The sequence below is a fragment of the Zootermopsis nevadensis genome, unplaced genomic scaffold (assembly GCF_977971745.1).
Source record: "Zootermopsis nevadensis isolate Lab colony 2312 unplaced genomic scaffold, Znev_1.0 Znev_ptg000009l, whole genome shotgun sequence".
NCBI classification, from domain to species: Eukaryota; Metazoa; Arthropoda; class Insecta; order Blattodea; family Termopsidae; genus Zootermopsis; species Zootermopsis nevadensis.
The window spans coordinates 6,740,964-6,764,656 of record NW_028259141.1 but is presented as its reverse complement, the minus strand read 5'-3'; the positions used below and the strand labels follow the sequence as shown (position 1 = coordinate 6,764,656).

At 39.0% G+C, this 23,693-nt stretch overlaps 1 protein-coding gene across 11 annotated transcripts in view; it reads left to right on the top strand.

Annotated features, from left to right (window-relative positions):
* rut (adenylate cyclase rutabaga) overlaps positions 1–23,693 on the top strand; it is a 137,079-nt gene that overhangs the window by 46,703 nt on the left and 66,683 nt on the right. For 2 of the 11 annotated variants that reach the window (XM_087345664.1, XM_087345667.1), the window contains exon 3: positions 5,691–5,722. The exons of the other annotated variants lie outside the window; for them this stretch is intronic. The gene's annotated coding sequence lies outside the window, so the exon portion shown is untranslated. The remainder of the gene's footprint in view (positions 1–5,690; positions 5,723–23,693) is intronic. 11 annotated transcript variants of the gene reach the window in all.

Here is a 23,693-nt window from a genome sequence, read left to right as displayed (position 1 = left end):
ACATATAACCACAAAAGGTCATAAGTAACGTTAGGGGAATTTCTTTATTGGAGCAGCGACTGTTTCCTTCTCAAAACAAACGCTGCTTCGTGCAATTAATACTGGAAAGAAAGTAGTCGAAATATAGCAAAATTGGGGATTTCTTCAAAACATGGGTGTTGCTCTGCTTTACCCCTTTTGGTATTCTCGAAGACTGAGCAGAACGAAGCCAAGAGACTTAAATGTTTTGTGGCTGGACCCTGCGTGATTCAAGATACCACGCAGTGTTCCTTGTTGCGGGACGCTGGGCTTGTATAAACCCCTAACACGAAGGAAAACAGACTGTGGGCGCCTTACTCATAACACAATCACCAGTGCGTTTCCCGTCTTGAAGTAACAAAACTAATAAAACGTTACCATCTGCCGCTCTTCAAATGTCATAAAAATCTTGGGGGCTTCCTTCCGTCTACACATTTTCTTTTGTGAACTGACAGAAGGTTTAGGCGGGGTCTGGCAAGGAGGCTATTAAATTAATGTTGTTGTATTGAGTCATTTTACGACGCACAAATGTTTTTTTTAACGTCCTTATTTTCAAAAACTCATATTTTGGTATACTTTTGCCGGTATGGTAGAGGGCATTCTTTCCCACTTTGTGGTTTACTCATAACGATATATGCTTTCTAGACCAGTGGTATACAACCTTTTTTTGTTCGCGTACCCCCAGATATAATTTCTCTTCAATTTTGTACCCCCAAAGTTGTTGGTGTATAATTCAAGTTATACATGATATATAATCTACATCTAAAATATATTAAATAAATTACATCTAAAATAAATTAAATAAATTACATTACTGATTATTCAGTGTTTATCATAAAATAATATTTTTTTTTTAAATTTCACGTACCCCCTAGGATGTCTTCGCGTACCCCCAGATATAATTTCTCTTCAACTTTATACCCCCAAAGTTGTTGGTGTATATTTCGAGTTATACATAGTATATAATCTACATCTAAAATAAATTAAATAAATTACATTACTGATTATTCAGTGTTTATCATAAAATAATATAATTTGTTTTAAATTTCACGTACCCCCTAAGATGTCTTCGCGTACCCCCGGGGGTACGCGTACCCCAGTTTGAATACCACTGCTGCAGGTTGATGTCTGGATCTGAGAGAGAGGAATTGTGAGCTAGGTTGGTATAGCGAGTACGAATTGGTTTTGTCGATGTTGTTTAGGGAAGCAATTGTTATTTTTTCCGTGAAACATACGAAACCAACCGGTCTGCAGTCTGTGGCATGAAACTGGAAGTTTGTCCTTGAATGATCGACCTTGGATCGGCAGGTGATAAGGTCGAATTCTACTACTGTTTCAAAAACGTTTGGTCCTTGCAAAAATGAAAGTCTATCAGTATCAATTTCGTATGTTTTTATTCAGGGACATTAGTTACAAAGTAAAAATAATAGGTTTGTAACAAAAGATCTGAATGCTGGTGTCTGGGTACAGACATGATATTTTTAGCTTAGAGAATATATAGCCCAGTTCTGCATCTCTGCGAGCTCAAGGTCAAGCATTCGGATTACTGTTAACCATTGACAAGTAGGTAAAATGCAGTTATTCTTGAAGCTGCGTGTTAATGGAGGGGTATTTCGCTGGATGTACAACCTGAGAAGACCGTTATTTAATAGCAGTCTAAACGTCTTTGAGTTTTCTCTTTATGAGATGCTCCTCACTCTGGAGGAACCTTTTGGGTACGTCTGAACAATAGTATGACGTCTGACTGGAATTGTAAAAATTGCAGTGTGCATTTATGTCGTCTGTCCGGTCTGTAACTCGTCAGCAGGAAACAAAGCACGGCTTGTCGTGCGTCCTGACAACAAACAGGCTTCTGGTGACGTCATTACGAAGTGTCTATATTTGCTCGCTAAGTAATTTCTGCAATCTGAAGCAAAGAAACAGACTACTTTTGAGAAATATTAACTTGGGTGTGATCATCATGCTTCTTTGTACCTAACCTTTCGTTCTTATTTCGTTAATTTTTACTTTATTTCGTTCGTTTTACACCTTTTTGTCTTCCGTTCTTTTCTTTTTTCCCAAATCTTGTGGCGACCTTGAACAATTGCCTTTTTAAGGAGGATTAAATAATGTAAGGCCTGTGCATGTCTGGTACACTGAATGCAAGGAATCTTAATCTTTTCAAGACCCAGCTGACTGTTCAGTCGCGTAGCTGTTGTATTCTGTCGGCGCGTTTGTGCGATTCGAAGAATAACTGGCAGGCCTGTGTCAGTTTGATACAGATTTCTTGCTATTTATGTACGGATTTGTTCTGGTGAATTTAAACATTGTAATATTTTAATATTTTCCGTCAAATCACAATTTTAATAAGATAATAAAATATTTAAAATATCATTTCACGTTCCGCATCGAATGATCGATTTACAAATTGGAACGTCTCTTACGACATGTTTCGGTTATATTTAACCGTCCTCAGGTATAAATTAAATTGGTAAATTTAAAACTCGAATTACAACCATTTACAATGTTATGCAGTTTATTGAAATGTTCTTATCAGATTACTCTTATATATTAGAACGAAGGTATTGTTTTTTTTATATATTTTAAATATTTTATATTTTATTATCTTATTAAAATTGTGATTTGACGGAAAACATTAAAATATTAACCTAATTCACAATATGACGCAAATATACTACCTTTAAACATTGTAATAATTTTCCGTGTTAAAATATCGGAGAAAATTGTATAACGTGTGAAGAATGTGTAAAGCATGGAGTAGATGAGAAGTGTATACAAAATTGTAAACAGATGACTTTTAAAGAAAGGAGCGACTTGGAAGATGTGGGTGTAGATGGTAGAATAATAATAGGTCTTGCATATGGTACGATGGTTTGGACTGGTTATATTTGGTTCGGGGTGAGGTACGTGGCGGGTTTTTGTGAACGTGTTGATGAACATTTGAATTCATCGATTCCGGGGGAATTTTTGGTTCGCTAAGTTGCTAGCCGTGCACTTGCTGCTTCGTATGTCACCCTGCAACATCCGTTAATGTGCGTTCATTGTCTGCTTAGTTGGTAGGAACTTTGCCGAGAGTTTGCTTGGCAGTCACTCTCGATCTTGATCTTGGGTTCTTGATATGAAACTTCGTGGATTTACTGTTAAAGTGATAATATAACATCGCATGTCACGGTGTTTCTCAAGTAAATGCATTTATCTTTCTACTAAAGTCTGACACTTTCCTTCCTTGTACACTATTGAAGCTTGTCATCTGTTTCATTACTGACGTCAAGTCTTGGCTGTGGAGTGTGGATACACTTCTCTTAGCGTGAAGTTTATTCGTCTTATTATAAGAAACTAATAAATCTCAGCTGATCAACAAATTGGACCACTTTTATGGAATTAGAAGTTTTTATTACCGTGTTTACAACGGTCTGCCAGATGAATACAGTTCACATCCTCATACGCTGTTTTAGGGTATATTTTAATATTATCCTGCTGTCTAGACCAGTGATATTTAACCTTTTTTGTTAGCGTACCCCCAGATATACTTTCTCTTCAACTTTGTATCCCCAAAGTTGTTGGTGTATAATTCAAGTCATACATAGTATATAATCTACATCTAAAATAAATTAAATAAATTACATTACTGATTATTCAGTGCTTATCATAAAATAATATACTTTTTTAAATTTCACGTACCTCCTAAGATGTCTTCGCATACCCCCGGGGGTACGCGTACCCCAGGTTGAATACCACTGATCTAGACCTCCCCCTAGGTCGTCTAAGTGATCTCATCCCTTTGGGCGTTTCGACTCAAATCTTGTATGCATTTATAATCTCTCTAATGATTGCTACATGCCCGTCTATCGCTTTACTTTTAACATAGAATTTCTCCTTTTCAAGTCTCTTTCCATCCGTATTTATGATACAGAATTGGCTGAGAGATTCTGTGAGGTTAATATAAAACTTTCCAACGGTTTTGTGGTATTCGGATAAGAACACTGATATGGAAGACCCAATAGGAAAATCTAATTAAAGTTCTATAAAGTATATATGATTTGAGGTTTTTACAGCGGTGAGTATGAAGATTTCTGTCTTCATCGCCCTGATGACGGAGGCAGTATGACCTCCGAAACGTTGGTTAACATCGACCAGACTACACAGCGCAACAACCCAGAAGACAGAAATCTTCTATAAATTAATTTGCGCACACGTCTATGTGCTGTTGTATAAATCCGAATTTTGGACGTTAAGAAAATGACAAATTGAAAATGAAGATGGCAGAAATGGATTTCTTTAGAGCAGTCGCGTGCTGCAGTAAAACGGATCATGAACGAAATGGTGATAGGTATTAGAAAAAATCTAGAAATGACATAAGTTTGTACAAAAATAAAGAGTTGCCCAACTAGAGGTGAATGCGTATGTCAGAACATTGGATGCAGCTTGTGTCTTGTCATTTCACAGTCCTTGACGAACCATTACTTCTCGGCACATTCGGGAGACAAACCAAGCAGCCAGGTCCTTTGAGTTGTAAAGGACTCTAATTGCCGCGAGTCGAGATGGAATCACAAACGTTGTCTTCAAGTTAGCGTTGTACGGGATGAATAGTGTGCGGTGTAGTGGTTTAATTTACTTAGTGTGTACCTTGTATGTACACGTCTCATCAGTTAGTTACTCACACTGCCTCACGTTTTCCTCCAATGAAAGCTCGTTAAAACATGGAGAAACTGCGGGAGATTTGTTAGGGCTCTAGCACAGTGGTATTCAACCATTTTTTGTTCGCGTATCCCCAGATATAATTTCTCTTCAACTTTGTACCCCCAAAGTTTTTGGTGTATAATTCAAGTTATACATAGTATATAATCTACATCTAAAATAAATTAAATAAATTACGTTACTGATTATTCAGTGTTTATCATAATTTTTTTTTTTTTTAAAATTTCGCGTACCCCCTAGGATGTCTTCGCGTACCCCCAGATATAATTTCTCTTCAACTTTGTACCCCCAAAGTTGTTGGTGTATATTTCAAATTATACATAGTATATAATCTACATCTAAAATAAATTAAATAAATTACATTACTGATTATTCAGTGTTTATCATAAAATAATATATTTTTTTTAAATTTCACGTACCCACTAAAATGTCTTCGCGTACCCCCGGGGGTACGCGTACCCCAGGTTGAATACCACTGCTCTAGCAGACTCACTGATGAAACACTTCCAACTATGCTCCTTCTTCAGAACTGAAACTTGTATGTCTACGTACTTATTTCGTCGATATCTTTGCATCGATTAATTCCCCTTTGATTCATGATACTGTATCGAATCGCCAAATTTGAATATCATAAAATAAAAGGTGGACGGGGTATGTAGCATGGAAAACGTGTGAGATTCCATATATAGTTGTAGCTTGTAGGTAAGAGGACTCATCGAGGTTTATGTGGGAAGATAATATTAAAGCTAATCTTAAATATGTATACGCCTTACAATTGATTCGTCTAGCTCAAGTTTCTATAAGCGGGAAATTCTAGACTAGCACAGCGAGTATTAGCCCTTAAGGACCCTACTACGTGAAGCTAGTCGTTGTTCAGTAGGATTTCCACTTGTTGATGCCTTATCAGTGTTTGTGTATTGAGGGTTTCTCTGATATTCATAAAAATTGACTAATGATTTTTCTTTTCTTTACAGGTTAGTCTCTTCATCACCAGTTATTACTTTTTGTAAGTAGATGTTTACTTTTCAGAATTAGTTATCTTGTTCATGGGTTCTGGGCTCGAATCTCTTGCTCAGACTGGTTTTAGTGATATATGTTCCAGTGGTTTTTCTAACTCATTTTAGACAAATACAAAGACAGTGCCTAAAAAGTCACACATGACCTCCCTCCTCAGCTTATTCGTAGTCGTCATACCGCGCCGTGTCGGCCTATATAACGTACATAATTAGTCTCATACTTGTTTGGCAAGGTTTTAAAATGTCACCTAACGTTCTCAGTAATTTAAACTCTTCACCGTATATTAATTAGTGTAATCAGATCTGAGATGGACTGACCATGAAGCGTGAATGGCTTCTCAAAAAACTATGCTTCACGTCCTTTGAACATACTTAAGATGCATTTTAACATATCATCTTAACTATTCTTAGTCCACCAAGTTCTTCACTTAAGGTTTCTCGACTAAAATGTTAAAAGGTTTTTGAATGTTTTCATCTGTGCCAGAAACTGCTCTCTGAATTATTAACATCATCAGAGGACACCAATTCTAAGGTTCAGTCGAATGATTTACCACGAATTTAAATTGCTCCGTGGTTATTACGTCTCATTACAGTAGTCACAATAGATAATCTGCTTTCCAAATGCTGTTCTGTTTGAGTTGGATTATGAGTCGGTAATTGCATTATATCTGTGCACGACCTGTAATTATGGGAGCTGATGAGTCCGATGAGAATTAATTATATTCGGTGAACATAGCAGCAGGGAGCTTTGCTGCTGGGAGTAGAGAGAAATTGTGGTATAATATGCAGGTGAAAGTACTGAAATAATTAAGCACGGTGATAGCTAAACCTGCTGTAACTTATCTGTGAAGTGAACAGGCTGGATGTAGTACTTACGAGGGCTCGGATGTTTGACTTGATTGGTTTTCACGCTGCGAGTACGACTGTGTAATAAATATGTTCACATGTCGCCATATACATACATTTTATACGTCAAGACACAGTGGTTGGATAATTATCGTCGTTAGACTATGATATTTTATGTGGATACCTTAAAGACTTTTCCGGTTTGAAGGAAAATTTCCGGTGAAGGATCACCAGCGGAGCTAGTTTCTTTAAATGAATTTTAAACTAGAGTTGTCGTAATTAAGGAAACTGGATTTTGTTGGCTCAAGACAGGGTCCGGTAGAGGGCTTTGGTTAATTCGGTGATGAACCGGGTTCGGTAAGCCATCTAGTTAGTTGTCGTAATTAAAAACTTGGAGGAGTCTAAAGTACGTATGAAATTGAAATTGTACGTCTATGTTGGCCTATAGTTCGAGAATGAATTTATCGATTTGCACCAAACTTCGCATGGTTATTCCTTGAAACTAGGAAGAGATTTTATACAGGTCAAAACTCCGAAAAAGAGTTCTGGTTTCGAGACCCATTGAAGCATGCAGCAGAACTCGACAGCCACTTTTCTGAAAAATGTTGTGTCATACATTTTAAATTAATAAGAGATGTGAAGAGTACAGAGATGTGATAGTAATTTATTTTAAATTTGCAGATAAAATTAATCTGTTGAAAAAGAGTACGACAATGATTTATCCGATTTTAATTAAAATTTATAATATTAAAGTAATATAATTAAATGAGTGGGTGTAGAAAGAATGATAATTTTAGACGAAGTTTTTCAGGTTATTTTGATCAACTTAGAGGAGGAACTGCAGAGAACCTCTCATAATCTCTTTAAAATTAGATCCTTATATAGAATGGAAATTTCGATATCCACAACAAAATCATTACGTACAAAGCCCACGCTTCGTCCCTACCCCCAAGACAAACACCGACACCATCATGCGATTTTGAAATCCTGTTGACGGTGGTAGCAAGGACCCTTAAACGTTGGTGAACATATACGAGACTGCACGGCGTTACAAACCAGAAGACAGCCATCTTCGGACTCACCGTCGTCAAAAACCTCAAATCCTATTGAGCTCCATAATTTTTATTCTTTACCAGATATTCATGTGAAGAATTTTTGTTGAAAAACGGAAATGAAAAGAGTACTCGGAAGACCTGAATGTAGATGGGATAATATTAAAATGGATCTTGTAGAAACAGAGTGGGAAGAGTTATGAATACAGCAATTGACTTTGGTACATAAAAGGTTGGGAATTGTTTGAATAGCTGATCGACTATCAGCTTCTGAAGAAGCACTCTTCCATGGTATACCTCCTTGGATTGAAGGTCAACCTAGCGTATGGTCTCTGGATGAACAAGGCAGCACACAGGAAGATAAAAACAATTGTTGCGAACCGAGCTTGTAGTCGAACCCGCGAACATGATATTCGAGGTGTCCATTATTCAAGGTCAACGTGTCTTGGACTACGCAGTCACTTTGATCAGAGATGGTGGAGTTTCTTTTTAATGAATGTCTTCCCCCTCGTATTTTACAAGTCTGAGCAGAAGTTCCTTTACGTCGGAGGAAATTTCCATACACCATGCAAAATTAAACCTCTGGCCGTCTAGCCTGCCGCAGGAGATCCTAATTACAGAGAAGCGTAGCGCGACTTGCCTCGTGCTGAACCATGTGGCGATCTGAGCAGTCCTCAACAAGAAGAATGAGAAATAATTTAAATGTCCAACAAAAACCTAGCATATGCGTTTTAGAAAGTTAGACATAAAATGGAGTGGGCTTACCTAAAAGGGAAAAAAATAATTTCAGAATTACGTTAGTTTACACAGTAATCTGTACATTCAGAATATACACGCCGGGAATTTCTTAAGAGAAGAATAATCATGCCTCATGGAGTTTATTAAATACTGTGATGGTTTCCAGAAGTATCGTATCACATTTTCCAGTTTAGGTTAATATCATATCGGTTTTACGCACGATAGAAAAGTAAACCAATGAGATCGAATTAGTGAATGGATAAAGGAGTAAATGGAGAGGAGTAGAGAGAAATCTTACCTCAGTCCAGTGTCCAACTCTCTTGTCAAGTACTGGACGAGATTGTGACAAGTGTTGATTGGATTCCCGAGGGCTTACTGTCCAAACATCCAGGACGCAGTAAAACGAGATCGTTCCTCTGAGCACTCTGAGCAAGTGATACAGGTCCGGTGAATGAATTTATTTATTAGTTGTCAATTGTACAGTTTTTGCACGTTCATTGCACAGTGTCTAAATCTGACCTAACTCTTGGACAGATCTATCCTGTCATCTGTACGTATTTTAATCCAGTTTTAGGTCTTGGTGGAGGTGAACACTAAAAGCCACCAGGTGAATTAGTTTCGACTCTGCCTGTCTAAAACTGAAGATATTTGGCGACTGTGCCGCTAAAACTATGAAATTCGGCACTGCGTCAGTGATCGCACGTAGTGGAAACTCCACGCCGCCCGGCACAGCCGCCAAATGTCTTCAGTGTACAACACCTGCTTCACATAAATCTTATATAGAACTGCATTTTTTTAAAAAAAAAACATGTTTATAAGATATGAAATTTTAATGGGAGCAGTTTAATTCTGTATACATCTAATGAAACAAGAAAAATAATTTATCTATGCATTATGGTAAATGTTGTACTGTTTAATATTTATTACGATGCGTTTGTACTTGAAATAACACGCAGATCAGTGAGATATTTAAAATCGCAGGGGAATGACGTAGAATGTGTTTATATAATTTATACCTTTTTAGTGATATTGACAGGACGAAAATGTTACTTAAAATGAGTGCTGTGTGGTAGGTAGCCTGTTGATTGAAAGGGAATTTTCTCGGAAGTGATCATCCATCCGTGTTACTACGCCATATACTTCCTTGTTGTGTTTCATGCTTGTTTCACAAGCTGCATGCAGCGTCAGATCTCGTGTATTTTTTTTTCTATCTACTTTGACAGAGTATACAAATGCCTTTTTCTCTCTTCCAGTCCTCAAGGTACAACTGTTGTGAATGTAGACAATAAGTACGTCTGAGACGTCGGTAAACTTCTACATGACTGCAAAGCGTAACATCCACAGAAGACAAGTCATCTTCATATTCCCTGCCGTTATTCGAAGTAACAATCTTCCTCGTTGTGCGTTCCTTTCCGGAAGAATCAGGAAAACAGTGAGTCTAGATGGAGGCCCGCATTTGTCAGCAGAAAACTTTGAAATTGCTCCAGGGCATAGGACAATCCTGTATTTGTGCAGGTAGTGAGTGACATCATGGCCAGGTGGGTGTGTGGTCATTCTTGAGTTCAGTGAGTCATGATTTTGTTTGGCATCTGGACTTTGGAAAGAGTACAGAGGAAGCGAATGGGATGAACTGAAGGTCTGCTCGTCTTGACGTCATTTATATATACCGCTGCAGCTTGTAAGAAAATATACTACTTTTTTTGTCCGATACACACATCACTTGGTTTATTTATGGCACAAGCTCACACAGGAGTGCTTTGATATCTTCGTCAGAAATTAATTTTAATTTGGTAATCTCTTGTTTACAAGTGTGATGTGTCTTTGCAGAAACAGAACCGACATTTTTGTTACTTGCAATAACCCACTATCATCTTTTCTACCTCGTCGTCATCTTGATCGTAATTTCATTTTTACAGATTCCCTTTCTCGTTTTTCGTAATTATCGATAATGTGGGTGATATTTCTATTGTTAAATACGCCCCTAACAATCTGTTTTTACTTCCATCGTGAAGAGTAATTGACTTGGCATTAGGATCTGTTGGCAAAGACAATCTGTGAAAGGTTGGAAATTCGGTTGATGCTAACAGTACTTACGTCTGAGCATAATTCATTACGTTCTGTTTAAATGCACTTCTATACGGCGCGGCGAAACACGTTTACGTATTAACACTTCGCAGATTTTGTATTTAATCACATGGTTTTGGTGTAGTGTAGCCCGTTCCGAGTTTGGAAGATTAAAATTGGTCCTACCATCGACTTCCTTATTGTCTTATATCCCTCGTTCATATTAGTTTGTATGTAAGTAACTCCTTAAGGAATTCTTTCTGTCATCCAATGAACATGTTTTCAGTTGGAATGATTTCGTGTGTCATTTATAATATTTGTGGTTTTTAATAGGTTCCTTAAGCAAATATAAGTAATGATTTATAATAATTGTTAACACTTTTTAATTAAAATTTTTGTTTTTAAGCGATGCTTTGGATTTTTGCGTCATTCTTGACAGAGAGGTAATCAATAAGTTTGTTTTGCTTTGGTTTTTAATCTTTCTGTATTATTCCCTTCGTCTCCTGCTTTGTACTGACTTGCGGAAATGAATCCAGTAGTATTGAACCGGAACAGACACAAAACATGACCCGGAGGGGGGGGGGCGAGAGGGAGGGGGTTGCCACTGAATTACTACTGTCTAACCTTACTTGAATCTCCACAAGACTTATCTGGCTTCCTTACGAACTGCGAAACAAAGAAGTTTGTGATTATATTCCGAACAATGCGTTGTTAGCTGTTCTTGAATGAAAAAGTACGTTGACGCAAAATATCTCCGAGCTAGAGCTAAGTCATGGTAAGAGGGGGAAGTGGGAGCAAGACGGCAATGAGTGTGTCTGGGCATGTATAGTGCAACTGAAAATATTTTCATCATTTTAATTTCGACACAGTTGGTGGCTTTCTGAAACAGACTCTTACACTACTGTATTTTGTAAACCGAATCAACTGGCAGTGCGCGCTACTCATGAAGTCTGAACTGGTTTCATGAATAGAAATGAATGTAGGTAGAGAGAATCTGAATGTCTCTGAAGTTACGGAACAACCAGTAGCTATTTCGTGAACATTTGAACATTCTGACTGGTGTCTAGATGGCGCAGTGTCGTGCTAATTGGTTAATGGAGGTTCGGTCCTTGATGGACTTCGGCTTGTCGCTTTGTCTTCGTCTCAGTGTTCTTCCTGCTGGTTGCTTTGAATATTAAACCGCATGGGAGACCCTGAAGGAAGAGCCTTTTGAGCGACTAGAAGGAAGAGTGACATGACAGGAGAGAACGAATGCTGATGTGTGCTGGGAAGAAGCTGTCTTCACCCGTCTTCAGTCCGTTCCAGTTCGCCGTGAACTAGCGGCAACTTCTCTTTCAGCGGTGTATGGCAGGAAGCATGACTACAGGCGGAACAAGTATTCTGTTTGACCTCTGAAACGTTGGTAAACATCGACCAGACTACACAGCGCAACAACCCAGAAGACAGAAATCTTCATACTCATCGCCCTGATGACGGAGGCAGTATGACCTCTGAAACGTTGGTTAACATCGACCAGACTACACAGCGCAACAACCCAGAAGACAGAAATCTTCATACTCATCGCCCTGATGACGGAGGCAGTATGACCTCTGAAACGTTGGTGGACATCGACCAGACTACACAGCGCAATAACCCAGAAGACGGATATCTTCATACTCATCGCCCTGATGACGGAGGCAGTATGACCTCTGAAACGTTGGTTAACATCGACCAGACCACACAGCGCAACAACCCAGAAGACAGAAATCTTCATACTCATCGCCCTGATGACGGAGGCAGTATGACCTCCGAAACGTTGGTTAACATCGACCAGACTACACAGCGCAATAACCCAGAAGACGGATATCTTCATACTCATCGCCCTGATGACGGAGGCAGTATGACCTCTGAAACGTTGGTTAACATCGACCAGACTGCACAGCGCAACAACCCAGAAGACAGAAATCTTCATACTCAAGGCTGTGATAACCTCAAATCTTACAAGTAGTCTGTAGTAATGTTCTGTTTCAGTTTTGAATAGTTAGGTGTTTTTGTAATTACAGTTTAGAGAAGCTGTTACTTAAGTCGTGTTGAAATGCCCCCATCTTTTGTGGATGGTGTGTTACTTTGTTCACAGGACCGCGCCACAGGCCTTTAACTGAAGCTAGAGAAATACAGTCTACAGTTTCTAAAAAAATATAACTTATCTAAATACTCTCATCTACGCGTAGGTCTCGCAAATGACATCTTTTCTTCAGGTTTCATTCCCCTTACGTGCTACATGCTCCGCCCATCTCATCATCTTTAATTCTGTTTCATTAAATTGTATGGTAAGGAATGATGCTGAACTTAGCGGTAGCATGAATTCCTAGAATTTAACCTGTTCGTCATTTCTTCAACATCATTTTTGATTTCTTTTCTCTAGTTCCCATATATATTATTTTGTCACATTTTCAAATGTTTCATTAACTAATTACGATTATATCCTGAACTTTGGCAACATGACATTGAACATGTATCTAATTTTGTCTACATTTACGTAATACCCAATAGAACTTGGAGTTTTCTTTTTTATTTCTTAATGGTATCCACATTTTCGCTCATTAACATCATTAGTATACACCAGGCGTTAACTTTTGCGATGTATAAAGTGAGTTGACGTGCATAATGCAGGTGATATCACGGTCTCCAGTTCTGTTACGGACGGTCGGACATAACCACACACATAAACGCGTTATGAAAAATAGGAGAGAGAGAATTGGGTTATAAAAGCGAAGTTTTAGTAACATCAAATATATTTTCCACGCGTGTTGATAATCAACAAAGAGATCGCATATAGTCAACTCGTTTATACCATGCGGCCACGGTGTTAACGCGGCTATGTACGAAAAAGGGATAAAAGTTGATCAGAAAACAAGAACATTTTCATTGCATACGCCTAGAATCATTGAGTCGTGATCAAAATATGCTTTCACGTGAATCTAATATGCCTACTGCCCTTTGTACCTGCTGGAACGCTCCAGCAGGTGCCATCCATGCAGGAAACGTAGGCCCAAGGCCCTTGCAATGAGTGGATCTGGATCTCTTAGCCTAAGTAATACGATCACGCAACCAGGTGTTTTTTCTGGTTCGCGCGGCCATCGTAAGTCTGACGTCACCCGTCTCATAACCTCGGTTCGGACCGGTTTTTTCACCGATTTTTTTTTTTTAGTGTTTCAGGCGTGATTCTTAAATTTGCGAAATAGTTTGTCAGTCCCTCAATTGAAATAAACGCAGAGAAATCTTAAGTACATTTCTGTGTCTCGAACCTAGAATGAAGAACAGTTATAATACAATATAACATTGCTCAAATATGTTGGTAACGTACGACAATAAAACAAAAAATGAATCACGAAGACTTCAAAGGAATGTAATTTTAATTTAGTCATATTACGTTTAGAACAAATAAATTCTAGTTATGAAGTTTGGTACACATGCAGTTATGGACTTTCTGTATCTATCGCCGTTTAAGAGTAATATACTTGTAAACTGACTCTTGTAATTATTTATTTTAATATACCTAAATTGTTTTTTATAGACACAGATGCGTATTTATCAAAATAAATTTCGTCTAATATTGAAAAATTCAGTCCCTACCGCAGAGGAAACAACATATCACCATAACAAATATAAACTCGTTAATACTGTTGAAGGAAATTATAGATGTTTATTGTGGTATAATCGTAGGTAATCCATGAATGCAATAATGAAGAGTTACTTTATATTTATTAAAGCTAGTGGTGTTTGTAGTTACCATTGGCCTTTAAACGGTTAAGTGGTTACTTAAAGAAACATTTTGTGTACTCTCTTCATCTGGCTTAGAACTGGGCCCATTGATGGCTTCTTGTCAACAGGGCTATGAACTTTGGGGTACAGAGAACTTGGGGAAAAAATGTTTTATTAGCTGAGTGACTATCGGCTCTTGAAAAAAAAAACTGCTGCGTGGCGTTAGCTGGTTAATGATCTTTGACAGCTGGGTCCTGATTCTTTGTTAACAGCGGCTCTCCTTGCCTCCACGGCTGTTCATAATTTTAGAACTGCACTCGCGTGGTTCTAAATAAGTCCTGAAGGCAACGTATCGTTGTTAGTAGCTTAAAATTGAATCAAGCTTTTAATGTGACCCTTAATTCCGGAAGGTAAAGGGAGAAGCCCCCTCTCAGCATGTGCTACGAACATTAACAAATGGGTAAAAATAAAACTTTCTACCAGCATTCGCTGGATACACACCCCATTGCTGGCACGCTTAAAGTTCCTGTGTTTTCTGTACGCGAGTTTGAAGTTCACAGTATGAGGCAAAAATATGTTATTTTCCTTAGTATTTCCATCTAATTATTGGGAATTATCTTACAGCTTCTTCGTGCTTCCCAGTTCTTATATTTCATATAATTGACAATGGAAAGTGTTAAGGCCAGTTTTTTTTTGGCGCGCTCAGAACTGAGAGTTAAATATGCAATTTACCTTAACCGTTTCTGCCTGTCCGCGGGCAACAGTTTCGAGAACCCTTGAACATGTTTTCACGAAAATTAATATGAATAAGTTTCTCTAACATTTACTTTACCTCGGCATTACCCAGTAAACCGCGGAACATCTTGTGGGAATCCTCCGATATGACGTCATTGCCCAGCCAGAAGGTCCCCACGCTCATCAACAACGCAAAGTTAACTGACCACAGACAACTCTGACGCCAGAGATGTTACGAAAACTTCGTTTTCTCCCATTGAACTGCTAAGTCTCGTTTGTGGCCCCATTTAATGCGATTTGACAGTGTCACATTCTCGTTTTTGAGTTAATTGAAGAGTAGAATTTGTTGTCAATCGTTATTTAATCGCATTAGTCTTCCTGATGGACGTTTTCCTTGGCATGTAGTTTTCGTGTAGGCAGAAGTGATTCTCCCCCCCCCCCCCCCCCCCGTTTCTGAAATGTGTGTTAAGCTCTGTTATTGTTTGATCTTATGGGACAAGCGTCTCAATGTACATGTGACGTAATTCTAGGGAGGGTTGTGTGTATAGTTGATTCAGACTCTCGTGGTTCGATGTGGGACGTAACGGACTAAGCTAAGAGGTTTGGCGTTTAAATTTTCTGGATATGATTTTTGTTCATCAGCTGGCAGTTATGTTCTAGGATCAGATTATTACACATTTGAACAATCATGTTTCACTCAGGATTCAGTTTGTTTCTTGGTTACATTGTTTTACTGGCGGACAACTTCTGTAGTTATTCATCTACGCTGTGTGCTGGTAGTTTGATAAGGTGTAACATATATTAAGAAAGTATCATAGCATTATAAAGAAATCTGATGAAGATGTGACGTCATTGATGCCCAGTATTATTTGTACTCGGTGTAATACAAAGTTTGCACAAAAAACATTACACTTTCAAAATGATAGAGAAAATAAATCCGGCTTACTTACAACTTCATACCCTGTTGACAAAATAACTCTTATTTTGAAAATGGCTACCCCCAAATTAGAGGAGTTGGTGTGTCGAGAGATTTTCACAGGTGTGAAGTTCCAAGTACGTCGCATTTGTTGTATATATCGTTTTGAAAATTTAAAGTTATGTTATGCTCATCGTGTACATATCTGGTTCCTGAACGTAAAGAAGTTAACTGTCGCGTTCTTCCGAGTAGGTCTGCAAGCCTCATCCTAGGTGTCTTGTTACATGCACTACGTCACTGTGTCCCTGAAACACGGCTACAATCCTTTCTCCAGGCCGTGATTCATGGTGCTGATTTCAATAATGATGTAACAATATATGAAGATTGCTGTCTTCTGGGTGTTAACGCTGTGTGGACAGCGTTTCGGAGGAACATACCGGCTCCATCTTTATGTACAGGGCTATTCAAAAAGATTGTCGGGGTTTTAAAAAATCACTACACGTAGTACAATTGAGGTAGGAATACGAATCTTGTTTTATTGTGTAGCAAAACTCTCAAAGTTTGTTTACATGCATTATAAATGCTCAATATGTGCGCCTTCTGTCAATCTGCAGACATCTACACGATAGTCCATTTCTTCCCACACATGCCCCAGCGTGTCAGCGGTGATGTTTAGAATGGCGGCTCTGATACGTACCTTCAGATCCAGGATAGTCGCAGGTAGAGGGAGGACAAAGACTTGATCCTGCCCAAATTTCGTGTGGAAGTGCCGCTGGACAATGGTAACGGATCGACTTTGATGATATTCGAGAGTACAAAAAGCCTTCTCCTTACCGTTAGCCGCCATATTGCAAAATCTGACACCTGGCGGCCAAACGCGTAACTACTGGATGGCGGGCGGTACAGAACAAAACTTTGAGAGTTTCTCTATCCACCAGTGTAATGATAATAGTCGTATGTTTAATGCATTGCCCCACAAAAATTCACAAAACCCCAACAACCTTTTTGAATAGCCCTGTATTTAGTCGCGTGTGAAAATGTGTATGTGTGGACTTGACAACACCCTGTGATATGACGAACATAAACGTGGTTCAATTCGGATTACTGATTTTTATGATCTATTGACCAACTTATCGCGCAGTTCGGTTTCAACCCACAGCCATTTTATTGCCTATTTCCTGTGAAAGCCAACGTGTGGCGTGTTCTGGGACACTGTGATTGATTACGTTCGTAGACCGAGTACTGCGTGTACCGCTGTGGTGGTCTGTTTTTATCTTCAGTTTAGACCAAAAGAACTGATTAACTCTGCAAACATAAAAATATCATTCTATTTGTACCTTGTTGAAAGATGGCGCATCAAACGTAAGGGCGAATTTGATATTTTAAACTGCCTGATTCAGATTTCGAAGTGCACGCGATGTGAGGTCCGAAATATTCAGATTTTTTTTTTTTTTTTTTTTTTTTTTGTGTTTCAGATGAAATTCAAGGAAAATAGAGGAAATAATATTGTATCTTAAGCTTGAGTTTGGTGTTAGTAGTTAATAGTGTTGGTGAAAACAGGTGGTTATGATTTTTCCCACACATGTGACAGCCTCCAGTGCATTCATCTCTTCATAAGTGGCCCTTGGTAGACGCTGAGTTTGACAGCCTGGTGTAGAGGATGGGCAGAGCGATTGGAGAAAGGGGTGAGGTTCATAGATATCCTGACGGCTCGTGATTTTATAAATGTTTTAGGCAGTGGCTCGTTAATTATAGTAATCATGTTGGGCATTATCCAATAAATGATTTCGAGATGTAGAAAAAAATTCGTGCTTGGGTTCCCAGGTACTATTTTCCCCTCTTTTCACGCTCCGGCGTCCATGTCTGTATCTCTCCGCGTTATCCTATTCAGTAGGGATCGTCCATGTTACCGTTCTCCTCATTGTTTGTTTGGGGATGTAATCACTGTCAATAGGGCGAATTATAATTCGCAAAAAAACTTTAACCCTGAATTCGCAAAGACGGAATGAAAGAAAAATGTAGTTTTGTCATTGGACCGCGGTTCTGAATAAGGGCCCGGCGTGATTCTGCTGTGTCGTCATTTTCCATGCCATCCGTTGAATATGATTAAATGATGTCCTACCGAAGAAGTAGCCATTTTCTCGCATCATCTGTCAACAAAATCATTAATTTTAGTACGCCTATAAATACTGCGTTAGCAGAACAGACTGTTCATTAATCTTCCTATTTTTATTAGTTACGAATGAGTTACAACTGTAATTCAAATTGATGGAATAATCCATTATGGTCACACGAAGACGTTTGAGGAAGTGAAGGTGTAGCTCCACTCGTTCTTGATCTCTTAACTAGATGGAGGTGAGTTGTCAGCTTCCCCCCCCCCCCCCGTCCGCGGAATATTATTTTACAATCTTCACTTAAAACTGATTTGAATCAAGTACTTAGGATTCACGAGTAAACATTCGTATGATGGATCTTTTGTCAACACATGCTGTTTACACGATAATGTAGAAGGAACAGAACAGTATTTATTAAAAATTAAATCTCTTATGGGTTTTATTTGTTATGTTTTGGTTGTTTCGAGATATTTTTTATTCACGTACATTGTTTAAGTCTGAATTGCCCTTGCATGTCGCTGACAGAATCCGGGCATTGTTTTATTTGTGATGTAAATAGCCTCTTCCAGTCCTGTTTGTGACCTATTTTAACCTGTCCTCCTCCTCTCCTCTGGGTCGAACAATGGGAATCTGTGCGTTGTTAACTTGATAGCACTCTAGGAAACACCAACATCATTTTTGTCCTCTAATAAACGCAAAACACGACATAGCCAATTGCATGAGGAATGTTTAATACGCCTACTTGTTATTTCCGTTTACTGTCCTCATCTGATTTATCATTACACTACGGGCTGGAAGACTGGGGTTCGATACCCGACAGGATAAGATTTTTCTCTTTGCCACAAGGTCCAGGCAGGCTTTGGGGCCCACCCATTATCCTGTCCAGTGGGTAGAGGAGTTCTTTCCGGGGGGTTAAGAATGTCTGGAGTTATACCTCCACGTCTGCATGCCGTGGTTCTTATTATTATTATTATTTAGTGTTCTGTCTGACGACAGGTCCATATGAACAGGATCCTTCGATCCTTTTCTCGGACTGGGACCTGTTCATATACGTTCTTGGCAGATGATCCAGAAGTGGTTTGCCATTGCCTTCTTCTGTGTGTGAACGGAGTAATCGTTGGGATGCCACGGAGAAACCGGGGAAGCCCCCGGAGGAAAACTCCGTGTTGCCTAGACCACGGCCTTGCCCAACACAAGTTATAAATTCGGGCACTGCCGGGAATCGATCCCGAGACCCTAGGATTACAAGGCCAGCGTGGCTATGGTTCTTAGTACCAGGGAAAATTGATAAAAGTTGTCCATTAAGTTACGAACCACGAAACAGGAAGTATGGGTCTTTGTAATTGATATGTCCAAAAAAATGTGGATCTATCGTAAATGTAGCCTTAGTGGTCATGGTACATAATGCTGATCGTGATGTCCGATAAATTGAATTGGATGCTATCCCATTGCTTGGTGGAATAAATTTAAATTATCTGTACAGTGATGCTTGTTATAGCCTCTGTGTGATTGGTAGTATTTGTGTCAGTTCACGGCTTTTGTCCGTGACATTTTCTCGTTTCTGGATACAGTTTTGTAACATTTGTAACATTAATGTTGTAAAGGATTAAGCAGTTTGTATTCTTTGTATTAGTCATACATTAATGTATTGAACCTTAAAATTATGCTTAGCTACCGAGCAGCTGTGGCCGCTAGATAAATATTATATTTAATATTATAACAGTTGTTTTATTTATGATTTATTTAAAGGCTTGGTCGGTGGAGATTTTATGCCAGCGAATGACGGGTTAGATAATGAATTTTAAATTATATGGAAGGAAGTTGTCGTGGACTGATTTAATACGAGGCAGAGATGCTAACCACTCGTCTGCGACGTTCTGTAACGTAGGTTATTCTGTATTATGATGACTGTTTAACGTTGTTTTGGTATTGGTAATGTTATTTATTATTATGTAACTATTGTAGTTTGTGATTTGAATTGTATTTATGCCAAGCCATGTTTGATTTGTTCTAATAATGTCTGCGGAAACGTTGAAAAAGTATAGGATATTTTTTGATTGTTATTTTGAGTTGACGGGGGTGAGAAAGAATCTGTCATTTACTTTTTTGAGTTCTTTAAACGGAAGGCTGTCTAACTCGGAATATGAAAGTCATGTCAGCATCGAAGACAACAAGAATGAGGACATCTGGTTTGTTTTTAGTGTTATTAAAACTCTAAATTCCAGTGGTAACTAAGCGTACCACCTTCTTTAACAGTCAATAACACTGCAATTTTCCCACAGTGCAATCATGTGTTTCTTAAACAGCAGTCGCTGAACAGCATTGGCCAGTTGATATTTGTAGTGTTTTGTTATCGGTAAGGACTAGATTTTTAAATATTATTTAGACGAACGTCGGTTTCAGAGGATCAAAATATGTTTCTGATACTTAGGTTAGGTTAGGTTAGGTTAGGTTAGGTTAGGTTAGGTTGTACAGACTTTGGCCATCGGTAAGATTATAATGATTGACCACGTGATTAGACAGGTCCTTTATCTCGTGGCTGGTACAGGCTGTGGAGTTTGGATAAGGAGTGGTCACGTGATTGGACAGGCTGGTAGAGGAACCCCTTCGGTCGACGGAGTCCTTATTGATCGCCAGTCAGGTTGGGGTACAGCGCTCCTCAAGCCAGGTTAATGCTCTGGCCCTCGCTAGCGCGAGTGATTTGAAAACAATGGACCAACGCACGAAGAAATCTAATTAATGAACTGATGAGTAACATGGAAGCACTAGAGCTTCGTATTCGAGAGGTCTAGGGTTCGATTCTCGACCAGAAGACTGTCTATCAGTTCATAGCGTGAGATAATGTTGATATTAAGATTTATTCTGTGGAACAGAGTCGTCCTTAAGAAGCTAATGTAATTCTCGTGCTTTTATTTTGATTAAAAAATGTTTCTTCCTGTTATTAGAGGAGTCTTTACAGGGTTGAATGTGTGTTAAAAGGTAGATGAAGTCTGCTGTGTGTGAATAGCAGTAATCCCCAGTTTTCTTATTTTTACCTGATCGGCTTCTACAGCGACATTTATGGATTTTATATTCATTGTGTTTGCAGAAAGGTGTAGTCTAATTTGCAGTAAACATTTTCCAAATGTGTTCTTTGCCATTTTGCATCTGTCGTTTGTTTTATGTTACTTTGTTATAGGGACATGTTTTAACACAGCTAATCATTAGTAGTCTGTAGTTATTCAGTCTTTGCGTTAAGAAGGTTCGCGTTTTGATATTTCGCTCATACGAACTTTTATAATGAAGCACACATTCTCAGCTTGTCTTGTCATCCCAGATCGAACACATGCTAACGAAAGAAGAAACAAGGCCGAAACGTCTTTCAGAATATGAATTCAAGAAAATGTTTATTTTCGCAATATTGTTTAGAGCAGTGGTATTCAACCTTTTTTGTTCGCGGGCCCCCAGATATAATTTCTCTTCAATTTTGTACCCCCAAAGTTGTTGGTGTATAATTCAAGTTATACATAGTATATAATCTACATCTAAAATAAATTAAATAAATTACATTACTGATTATTCAGTGTTTATCATAAAACAATATTTTTTTTAAATTTCACGTACCCCCTAAGATGTCTTCGCGTACCCCAGGTTGAATACCACTGGTTTAGAGGACATATTTACCATGATTTCAGTTTTATTCTTGTGGTATACGTAATAATTTGGCGTGTTTCCGTTGCAACTGTGTTTCGTTTCTAGCAATAGAAATGTTTGTAGTCGTTTAGGAATGTAACCCCCGAATTATAACATTGCTTTTGCAGGAAATAGTGACTCTCTTTGCGAACTCTTTCCAGGAACGTAAGTTGGTAAGACCGTGGACTGCCTGTTTATTCCTTCAGATTTCGCGTGATAGAATCTCACCCTACTCTGATTTATAATTTTCGTCTTTTGAGTCCTTAGGCGTTTGGTAAGAAGTGTGTTGTTTGATGTTGTGTATGCATATGTATATCGCTGAAGAATATTCTGGTCCTTCATCCGTGTAATAATTTTCACCTCCCCGTGAGGGTATGAAGTGGAGCCCGCGGTGTTGATGAAGTTCTCCGAAGGGGGTGAAGGCTCCGGAAAGTGTGAATTTAATTAGCCAAGGGATCGGTACTGCATCGTGACAGAACAGACTGTATTCATGGGGGACGGATATTGGTGTACTAGCCATGCAGAAGACATTTCACTGCTGTGACTCGGTACGGTAGTCGTATGTTTTTTATGTTCTTAATTATATCAGAGGATAGATTTTATAAGGGTCACGTTGTTATGCGGCAACCCACAAATGGTTCTAAACGGGAAGGACAGAGTCGCTTAAATTGGATTGCTAGCTGAAGCACAAGCAGGTTTAACAAAGTAATTCACAGCAAGTAAGAAGGGAGAGAGATCATTAATAATAACTGTAGTCTGTCCATGTTTTCTTAAGTCAGCAGAACTGCACGTGCGACTTTCACGCGTCCTGGCAGACAAGTGACAACTAGGAAGGCGACTCTTAAGATAATTTGCGCGTTTTAGCTCAGTCAATTTAATGACTGGCTGTGGACTAGACCAGTGGTATTCAACCTGGGGTACGCAAATACATCTTAGGGGGCACGTGAAATTTAAAAAAAAAATTATTTTATGATCACTGAATAATCAGTAATGTAATTTGTTTAATTTATTTTAGATGTAGATTATATACTATGTATAATTTGAAATATACACCAACAACTTTGGGGGTACAAAGTTGAAGAGAAATTATATCTCGGAGTACGCGAAGACATCCTAGGGGGTACGTGAAATTTAAAAAAATATATTATTTAATTATAAACACTGAATAATCAGTAATGTAATTTATTTAATTTATTTTAGATGTAGATTATATACTATATATAACTTGAATTATACACCAATAACTTTGGGGGTACAAAGTTGAAGAGAAATTATATCTGAGGGTACGCGAACAAAAAAGGTTGAATACCACTGGACTAGACGACCGGTGTTTGAACTCCGACGGGGGCAGAGGATTTTTCCTCGAACCTCTACGTCCATACCTGTTCTGGGGCCCTGCCCAGCCTCCTGTCCGATGGATACCGGGGTTAAAGCGGCCGGGGCGTGACGCTGACCACTCACCCCTATCTAGTGCCGAGGTCAAGAATAAGTACGAGTTATACATCCTCTCCCTCCAAGCGCCTACATGGCGTATACCGGGACAGTTTTACTTTACTTTTGGTACTTTTTACCGGTAGATATATGATACTTGCCTTTGCCTCCCCCTCCCCCAGTCATCGGCCACTCTCTGCCTCTCATTTCCTTCCCGTTTCTCGCAGGCCAACGGCCAGGAGTAGGTACAGCTTCACGTCAGCCACTTCATCGTAATGGCGGGAGATCCGGTTGAGTGGAGCTTTGAGAACTTGAAGTTTCATCCGTACTTTGAAACAAATTTCTATTCGCTCTTGGGCCAAATTGCTTCTTCTCGAGTAGTGCCGTACTTGAGACCCTCGTGCGTGGGCAGTGGATCCAGTGGTACTGATCTGTCACTTACTGACTGCCCCTAAACTGCTTACAAGGCGCGAGGCATCGAGGAGGAGTTAAAACAGAAGGGGTTGGTGTTAAAGGCGACGCTGTGGACTTGTAGAGGTGTGTGGTTTGAATCTCTGCCGATGCCTGCCATCGTGATGAGGATTTCTTCAGTGTGTTTGAGAGGTTACATAAATTAGCGTCTTGTTTCACGGTCGTCATGAAGAAATAC